General features: G+C 37.7%; 1 pseudogene; it reads left to right on the top strand.

Annotated features, from left to right (window-relative positions):
* The first annotated feature begins 185 nt into the window (after positions 1-185).
* Positions 186-771, top strand: LOC102819433 (annotated as a pseudogene).
* Positions 772-9,862: the final 9,091 nt, after the last annotated feature.

The following is a 9,862-nucleotide window of genomic DNA, read 5'->3' as shown; positions in this document are numbered from 1 at the left end:
GACGATATACAATAGAATGAATGTAAAACCAATGTTCTCCCATGTAAAGTATCACATAATTCACAATAAAATATAAAAAAAAAAAAAAAAAAAACAGGGGCTGAGGTCGAAGATCCTCAGTGCTTCTTGGTGTCAGTGCTGGACAAACCCGAGACCCACCTGCTCAGTCATTTTTTACAAAGTGCATGGCCTTCATTGGCCAGGTGTTGATATACAGGATGAATGAGGGGTTTAAGTGACAGCTGAAATTATACCAAGCAATGGGATGGGAAGTGGATACCTCTAGTCCAATTGATAAGCACTATTGTTTTCAAATGGTTACAGGAAAGTATCCAGAATTGCAGAATTTACCTCAGGAACTCTTTGCTGTTGACCCAACCACCGTTTCACAAGAGTTGAAAGTTGAGGCTCTCTCTAAATGTAGAAAGTGCTGGTGATCCTTATTTCGAAGTTCTAGCATTTTGGATCATAATGTAGGAAGTGGTCCTATAGCTTTTGCTCACAAGAAAATGACACTGTCTTTCATAGTTACAACAGGGAGTCAGGCTCAGTGTACATCCTACGTCATTGAACCTGTACAGTGGATAGAATCCATTCTCTTGGGAGTGATAGATGGACAGCTTCTTTGCCCAAAATGCAGTGCCAAATTGGGTTCTTTCAACTGGTATGGTGAACAGTGCTCTTGTGGGAGATGCTTTCCAAATACATAAGAACAGAGTGGATGAAATGAAAATGCTGACTGTTTTGGGATCACAAACAAGAAAAATATAAACTTGTGACATTTAATTCCTTTGGGAAAAAAACTTGCTGATGATATGTGTAACCCTCTTGTAAATTGTCATTTTTGACAAATTTCCTAGTTTTTATGTTACCAACATTTCATTTGAAATGTGAGAAGAAAAAGTCACTTGATGTGGCTTGGAAACTTGGTTAGTTTGTTATATAGGTAGAATGTAAGGAAATGAAAAAACTAAAATCATATATATTGCATATCATTTGATATTAAAATCTTCTACACCAATAGATAACCATTTCCTATAACTTAAAAAGTTCTAATTATTGGAATGTTAGTTATGTGATTTTAAGGTTGAGATACACAAAATTATGTACAAAAATTAGAAATAGCAGTGTTTAAAGAGATATTCTTGTACTCCTAGATATATGAAGCAGGTTGATTTGACCATACTTAGAAATTCATTTCTTTCTTGTTCCCTTTTTTAAATGGTCACTAGAACATCTAAAATATGCATGGATTTTTCTTGAAAATGTAGAAAGATACCAATAAAAATGTGATTTTCTGCTTCTATTTAGAATCCCAATCATCTAAATTGTTTGTAAAGCATGTTTGAGATACCTCTTGATATAAAGTACTCAACATTAATGTGAGGTGTGTTTTTAATGAAGATTTTTAAAAATTCTTAAGACACAAAAGTGGGAGTCATTTTAAGTGTAAAGGGAAGAAAACGATTATCTTTTTTAAAATGCCTGCCTTAATTTTTTGAAATATACAGAATTGCTATGGATAATTCTTGAGAAAAATCTCAACATAGGACCCAAAGCCTGTGGAAGCTTCAAAAGATAATCTTTTCTTGTGAGAACACAAAATATTGCTTCTAAAAGCTGACAGTTGTTCTTAAGATTTGTCAGCCAATGTTGCTATGTCCTTCCAGAGCCTCTCTTAGAGTAAATGAAATTAAAACAGAAAAATCAACACATCACTCTGAGCAATATTGTTGTTATTGTTAAGTGCCATCGAGTCGATTCTGACCCATATGACCCTGTATAGGGTTTCCAAGGAGCAGCTGGTGAACTTGAACCACAGACCTTGGGGTTCAAACAACTTTGCAGTTGTGACGCATTAGCCCACAGTGCCACACCAGGACTCCTGAGCAATATTAGGTGAGGTTTTCACCACAAAATTAAAAATAGAAATGCAATGATAAAAATTAAACACTAGCTAATTTCCAAGCACTGGTGTGGAGCTGTGGGTTGGTTAATGCCCTGGATGGCAAAGTCAGTTTGAACCACAAGGTCGGCAGCTCAAGCTCACCAGCTGCTCCTTGGAAACCCTATACAGGGCTGCTATGGGTCTGAACTGACTTGATGGTACTTCACAACAACAACAATTTCCAAGTGATAAAAATTTTAAATTCCAAGATAGTACATTGTTGTTGTTAAGTGCTGATGGGTAGGTTCCAACTCATTGCAACATGAGACGTGCAACAAGACAAAACACTGTCCTGTCCTATGCCATACTCGCCATCATTGTGTTTGAACCAGTTGTTGAAGTCACTGTGTGAGTCCATCTCACCTTGGGTCTTCCTCTTTTTCGGTGATCCTCTACTTCACCAAGAATGATGTCATTTTTCAGGGATTGGTCCCTCCTGATAAAATGTTCAAAATGCATGAGACAAAGTCTCACCAGTCTCACTTCTAAGGAGAATTTTGATTGTACTGCTTTCAAGATACATTTGCTTGTTCTTCTGGCAATTCTTGGTACTTTCAGTACTTGTCCATCATACCACAATTCAATTATATCAGTTCTTCTTTGGTCTTCCTTATTCATGGTACAGTTTCAATATGCATATGAGACGATTGAAGATACCATGGCTTAGGTCAGTCAGGTGCATCTTAGTCCTCAAAGTAACATCTTTGCCTTTGTAATACTTTAGAGAGGTCTTTTGCAGGAGATTTTCTCAATGCAATGTCATTTGGACTTCTTAACAGTGCTTCCATGACCACTGATTGTGGGTCCAAGTAAAATGAAATCCTCGACAACTTCAATCTAATCTCCAATTATCATGATGTTGCTTATTGGTCCAGTTGAGAGGATTTTTGTTTTCTTTACATGAAGTTGCAATCCATACGTAAGGCTGTATTCTTTGATCTTCATCAGCAAGTGTTTCAAGTCCTCTTTGCGTTCAACAAGTAAGGTTATACTATCTGTAAGTCAAAGGTTGTTAATTAGCCTTCCACCAATCCTAATGCTGCATTCATCTTCATAATGTCCAGCTTCTCAGCATACAGATTGAATAAGTATGGTGAAAGGATACAATCCTGGCACATACCATTCCTGATTGCAAGGCAGCCAATACATTAAATATTAAACCATGATAATACATTGTTGTTGTTTTTGTTAAGTACCTTCCAGTCAGTTCTAACTCACAGCCATCCTATATGTTTAATATGCACATAGTAACTCAGTAAAGACTATAGTCTTCAGTATGGATTGCACCTCAGTGTAAAAGAAAACAAACAAACATACTCACAACCAGGCCAATAAATAACATCATAATAAATAAAGAAAAGATTGAAGTTGCTTCATTTTGCTTGCATCCACAATCAACACTCATGGAAGCAGCAGTCAAGAAATCATTGATATACTGCATTGGGCAAATCTGCTACAAAAGACTTCTTTAAAATGTTCAAGAGCAAAAACGTCAGTTTGAGGACTAAAATGTACTTGCCAGAGCCATCATATATTCAATTGCCTCACATGCATGTGAAAGTTGGACAAGAAGACCTGAAAAGAATCTATACATTTGAATTAGGTCTGGGCAATACATATTGAATCATGAACTGCCAGAGAACCAACAAATCAGTCTTGGAAGAAGTACAAGATACCCAAGCCATTGTATTTTCAATAAGCTCATATGCATGTGAAAGCTGGACAGTAAATAAGGAAGACCACAGAAGAATTGATTCTTTTGAGTTATGTTGTTGGAAGAGAAAGTGCCATGGGCTGCCAGAAGAACCAATAGATCTGTTTTGGAAGAAGCGCGGCCAAAGTGCTCCTTGGAGGCCAAGATGGCCAAACTTCGTCTCTCATACTTGGAACATACTGTCAGGAGGGACCAGTCGCTAGAGAAGGATATCAGTATTTGGTAAGGTGGAGGGTCAGAAAAAAAAGAGGAAGACCTCCAACAAGATGGACTGGCCAAGTGGCAGCGTCAATGGACTCAAGCGTGTCAACAGTACGGTTGGCCCAGGATTGGGCAGTGTTTCGTTCTGCTATGTATAAGGTCACTATGAGTTGGTACCAACTCAATGGCACCTAACAACAACAACAACACATACACAACTGTATGCACATACACACACACTTTTAACATTCTAAGATAGTTCATTAAGTATGCTTAATACACATACACACTTGGAGCTCTAGATAGATTTCAAACTAAACTAAGAAGAGTAAAATAGTTAATGTAGATTTTAAGAGCTATAAAGAAAAACTTACCTAAAGCTATAAAGTATGACTTTCATATTATAGGTAGAAAAGTAATTCAAATATCTCATAAGGAACTTTAAATTAATTTTTCTCTATCCTTCATGACAGAGATCTGAGAAGGCAGATTTACAATTGCAATCAGTTTTTTTACAGGTGAGGTAACTGAAGCTGCATGAAGGGAAAAAGTCATCATTAAATATTCAAATATAAGCTTTTGAAATCCTGTTGAGTCTCTGGGTATAACAAATGGAATTCATTTTCAAATTTGCAAGCTTATTAAAGATTCAACAAAATATCTCTAGAAGTTTAGACTATACTTCAGAACTATTTTTGAAAGTTGTATTGCTTTAAGAAACCTCATTTGATGAAATCCATTTGAAATAATCTAATAAAGCATTTTAAAGTGTTAACATAATAGCAGTTTCCATAAAACTTCAAAAGTTGTCAGCACAATGGCTTCTTTGTACCTCTTATTGACGATAGGACTAAAGCAATTAAATTGTCCAAACACCTTTTAGAACAATCACAGTATTCTAACAGAGGCTTAAGATTTAGTATAAAGTATTGAAGATCCCTAAATTGGGCAACTTTCTTATGATGATCTTAATGTCATCAAATAAGATGCAACAGGGAATACCTATTTTATTATCCAATTACTTTGAAATCCATTCTTCATGGAAATATTTCTAATCTCCTAATAATTTCACATTGGATTCCTTAGATGGCACAAATATTTAAGGGTGATGGTGTGAAGACAGCCCTGGCCATCTGATTCCAAAAGGTCACAGCTTTGAATACCCATGGAACAGTTCTACTCTGTATTAGATGGGGTCACCATGAACTGGAATCAATTACACAGCAATTAGCAAGTCATTTTGCACATGGAAGCATTTCCCAAAGTTGTTTGTCCTTTGTTTTCTACTTCTAAGCTTAGGTAAATCTCATCAACCTTTGCTAATCAAACAATTAATGGATGGATATTTTCTGTAGAAAATGAAACAGCAGCATTTCTAGGTGAAAAAAATCAATGTATCATCCAAGGTACATGAAGATACTTTCTGGGGTTTGCTAATCTCTCCTAGTTCTCAAATATTGAGGTCAGGCTAGCAAAATCACCCCCACAGACACACATAAAATGAAATCCTAACAAATACACTGCCCCACCTTTACAAGCCACATTCCATATTTCATTTTACACTGTATCAACTTGATAACAAAATAACGTGTACAAAGCAGCCTTTACCAAAACGTTAACTCATAGAATCCTTCCCATGTAGACATCAGAGGGTGGTTTTTTATTTCATTAAAATACGCGTGGGTTTAAGATAAATTTGTTGTTGTTAAGTGCTGTTGAGTTGGTTCCAACCCATAGCAACTCTGTATAGGTTTTCCGAGGCTGTAAATCTTTACAGGAGCAGAAAGTCTCATCTTTCTCCTGTGGAACCGCTGGCAATTTCAAACTGCTGACCCTTGAGGTTAACAGCCTGATTCATAACCACTACACTAAGATAAATTTAAGATTGTTGAAATCAATTTTTATCAATATTTAACTGTTCTCTAACTCTAATAAAGGAAGTCCAAAAGCCAGAGGCAGGACCCAGACCCAGCCAAAAGCAAGCAAACTTTGCTCAAATGTCCAATATATTGGAAGTAGCCACACCTCCAAAGATCTCATCATGAAAGTGATCGTATTACATTAGATCTCATCATAGGGGAATACTACATCTTACCTGCCAAACCACTGAGAATCTAGCCCAGTCAAGTTGACACAAACCCTTAACTATCAAATTCACCTCTTGTCAACTTGACATCTGTACACATGTCCTTAAACCATATTTATAGTCTCTCAATAAAGACTATTATATAACCATACTTATGCCTAATGTGCACAGCCACACACACGTTAACCCCATTTACATCTTAGACTTTTGTTGTTTTTGTTAAGTCCTGCCCATCAAGTCAGTTCTGACTCATAGTGACTCTGTATAGAGTTTCTAAGCAGTGGCTGGTGGCTTTGAACTGCCAACCTTGTGGTGGCTAGCAATCCAGTGCTTATCCTATAGTGTCACACCAGGAACCAGGACTCCATCTTCTATTTTATAACTGAACAGCAACAACAAAAAAGTGATGCATATATATACAGTCCTCATTTCTACAACTGGCCATAGTTTGCATTTAGAACTACCTTCTTCCAATACCCATCTCATACTTCCTTTGTTTTCAATGAGCACCACAGCTGTCTTAGTTCTTTGCCTGATGGGTGACCCAAACCTTCATTTATGAAGGGCCATGGCCATTAGTAGTCAAGTGAATTAGAAGTCACACACAAGGTATATTTTGTTGAAGATAATTTAAAAACAGATGCAGAAGTACATCAAAAAGGAACTGCCAAAATTTTGAGCTGAGTTAAGAAGAGGATATGGAATAAGGGATATCACTATTGATATCAGATGGATCTTGGCTAAAAGCAGAGAATAGCAGGAAGATACTTACCTGTGTTTTATTGATTATGCAAAGGCATTCAGCTGTGTGAATCATAACAAATATGGATAACATTGTGAAGAACACAGATTCCAGAATACTTCACTGTGCTCATGTAGAACTTATGCATATACCAACAGGCAGACATTTGAACAGAACAGGAGCTACTGCATGGTTTAAAATCAAGAAAGGTACAGAATTGTACTTATTCATTCTGTATGCTGAGCAAATAATCTGAGAAGCAGGACCATGTGAAGAGGAATGTCACATCAGAACTGGAGGGAGACTCATTAATCCCTAGTAATAAACAAAACATTACGTGGGTGTGACTTCTAATTCACATGACTTCTAATGGCCATGGCCATTCAATCAATGGATTCAAGCATAGTAATGTTTGTGAGATGGCACGGGACCTGAGAGTATTCATTCTCTCGTACATAAGGTAGCCATGAGTTGGCACCAACTCAACAGCACCTAACAAGGACATTAACAGTTTTTACAGATAGAAAAATTAAGATACAAAAAAAATTAAGTAAAGGATTCATGGTCACATAGTAAACAGAAAGTCTAGGATTTTTCAAATCAGAAAAAAAGAGAAGATAACAGACTCAATGTCCAACAATAGCAGATTGTTGTTGTTGTGAAGTGCCATTGAGTCAGTTCCGACCCTGTGTAGGGTTTCCAAGGAGCAGCTGGTGAGCTTGAACAGCAAACCTTGCAGTTCAAATGGCTTTGAAGTCTGGTGCATTAACCCACAGCACCACACCAGGACTCCAACAAGAGAAGATAGGTGAGATAAATTATAAAGTAGGAATCTAAAAACAAAACAAAAAAAACAGCGCCCTGACAAAATTCATGTTTTTTTAAAAAATGTAATGATGACAGAAAAATTTAGGAAAGTATAAGGGTGATGATTGGACAATATAATGAACATTAAGTTAAAGTCACTGAACTGACATGCGAAGAATGTTGAAATGACAAATGTTTTGTTACATATATAATTTATCATGACTCTAAAAATACTTACAAGAGGGGTGATTTAAAAAGTAATGACTCTTACTCTATATATGTAAATGTGGGTGTTTATTTTGAAGAATTTGAATATATTCTAAGAATGAATACAGATTCATTCATCTTTTATGTATCACTAACTACTTTACAGTAATGCACACAGGCTGTGGCCACTGGTTTATTTTTGTAGCCATTGGAATTATGCTGCCAGCTATAAATCTTCCAGAGTCCTGGTGTGGCACTACAGGAAAATGCACTGAACCGCAGGGTTGATCTGAACTAAGGTCAGTGGTTCAAACTCAGCAGCCACTCCTAGGAAACCCTTTGTAGGGTCACTATGAGTCAGAACTGACTCCATGGCATTTAATAATAACAACAATAAATCTTCCTTCTAAAAATGTTTTTTTTTTGTTATCTCTGTGATTTAATGGTTTTTTAACTGCTATTTTAGATCAGTACATAATATGAATAACAGCACTGTTATGTCTGGTTAAAAAATCATTGTGTAAGAGGGGCCTACTACTACCAAGAAAGAAGACCCAAGAAGAATTCCAGCAAGATGGTGGGTTAGGCAGATGTGCTACAAAGAGAGAAAACTGACACAGATGAAAATTCTGGCGCCCTGAACTTCAGAAGAAAGGTTAGAGAGGTGAATGGAGTGCTTGCTGGGAGGAGAAGCTGAGCAGGGAAAGAGAGGGAGCTTGAGAGGTGAATGGCTGGCCAGATGTGGCTCAGCCATCTTGTAAGCAGCTTTGGCAGTGGAGAGAGGGTTGGCAAAGCAGACAGACTCAGGCAACAGGAAAGGTGTGATTTCTTCTTTTTCCCCAAGCTTTCCAGGTGACAAGAGGTGTGGCCAGCCCCTACCCTCATCAACACCCAGTGCAGACCCTGCTCTCTCAGAGTTCAGACCCACGTGGTTAGGAGTCATGCAGTGTGTGTTGGGGGCTGGTTGTGCCACTTTAGTATACTGCTTTTGTTCCTGGAATGAGATTTGCTTGATTTTTGTCCTACAAAACCAGCAGAACCACCATGCTAGCATTTAACAAGTCACCCTGCCCCCAGCTTCCCTGTAGTCCTGTAGACACTGAACTCAGCTCCATCAAAGGCACCCATGACCAACTTCTGGATTGAGTGCCATGATGTAACTAATACTAAGGACAATGAGAACTCCATGTAGGGATAAGAACTCTGCTGTCACATGGCTTACACAACCACCTGGTGAGTTCCTTGAATTGCAGGAGTCTACCACACATTTCTCCCCTCTGGATCCAACAGCTGCACTGCTTGTTTTTACAAATACAACAACCCCCTAATGCCCCAGAGACAACAGACAATATTTTAGCACACACAAGAGAATGACTCAAACAAATAACCAAGATGCAGAGGCAGAAAACATTTCTAAGGAATAAAGAAAATAGAAGTAACTGAAAAAGAATTCAAAAGAATGTTATTTTGGTACTTTCAACAAAGTGACAGAAAGATCAAGGAAAACAGGAGAACAAAGAAAAAAAATGTACTGAAGAATTCAGGAAAATGCTACAAAAACAAACAGACAAAAAAAATGCAAGTTTTGAAACAATATAAACTCTGCAATAAGAAATACAGCAGATCAATACAAAGATTTCAGAACTGAATAATACAATGAAAGGGCAAAGGAGAGGATTTGAAGCAATGTTGTTGTTCTTAGGTACCATCGAGTTAGTACCAACTCATAGCGACACTATGCACACAACAGAACAACACACTGCCCGATCCTGGACCAATCTCACTATTGTTGCCAAGCTTGAGCTCATTGATGCTGCCACTATGCCAATCCATTTTTCTTTCTCTCTGACCATCCACCTTACCAAACATAATAAGCTTCTCCAGAGACTGGTTCCTCCTGACAATATGTCCGAAGTATGAGAGACGAACTTTGGCCATCTTGGCCTCCAAGGAGCACTCTGGCTGTACTTCTTCCAAAATGAATCTATTGGTTCTTTTGGAAGCCCAAGGCACTTTCAATATTCTCCTCCAACAACATAACTCAAAAGCATCAATTCTTCCACGGTCTTCCTTATTCACTGTCCAGCTTTCACATGCATATGAGGTTATTGAAAATACCATGGCTTGGGTCAGGCGCACCTTAGTCCTCAAGCTGAC

The sequence above is a fragment of the Chrysochloris asiatica genome, unplaced genomic scaffold, assembly GCF_000296735.1.
Source record: "Chrysochloris asiatica unplaced genomic scaffold, ChrAsi1.0 scaffold00009, whole genome shotgun sequence".
NCBI classification, from domain to species: domain Eukaryota; kingdom Metazoa; phylum Chordata; class Mammalia; order Afrosoricida; family Chrysochloridae; genus Chrysochloris; species Chrysochloris asiatica.
Note: the sequence above shows the minus strand (reverse complement) of the source record. Positions and strands in the feature narration are given on the sequence as shown.